The sequence below is a fragment of the Octopus bimaculoides genome, chromosome 9 (genome assembly GCF_001194135.2).
Source record: "Octopus bimaculoides isolate UCB-OBI-ISO-001 chromosome 9, ASM119413v2, whole genome shotgun sequence".
Lineage (NCBI taxonomy): Eukaryota > Metazoa > Mollusca > Cephalopoda > Octopoda > Octopodidae > Octopus > Octopus bimaculoides.
This window is the reverse complement of record NC_068989.1, coordinates 88,116,526-88,117,067: the sequence shown is the minus strand read 5'-3', so window position 1 is coordinate 88,117,067 and position 542 is coordinate 88,116,526.

Genomic DNA, 542 nt, shown 5'->3' with positions numbered 1-542 from the left:
CTAGCTAATTTTATATATATATATTTTTTTTAACCCTAAACCATAAATTTGTAGCGATATTGGTTAGACGGAAACTATTGGACAGATTGTACCGGCAGTTCAAAAAGTTCAACCAGGTCACATATGTCGGGCAGATTAGACTTGAGAACTAAGATAAGGGTACACGTGTCTGAAAGAGTCATCCACTTTGCACGTTAATTTAATAGTGGATTCAATTGATAGGACCAGTGGAGAAAATATTTCGTGAGGCGGACAGAATTATTTTACTGTGTAAAACAACGTTTCATCGAAAAGAAATTAAATTTAGTTTAGGAAAGTATCAAAAACAGAAAAAGGCTGGAAATTGCGGTTTAAATAGAATGTAAACATAAGACATTTTTTTTTTTACCTTTTATTACCTTTTTTTTTTTTATTCACTTTCTTCAGAAGATACATTCATTTTATGAGAGACTGACTGTGCCAGCTGTAATGGAACTGTGTCCGAGTGCTATATAGATGTGTGTGTGTGTTGTTTTTTTAATATATATATATATATATATATA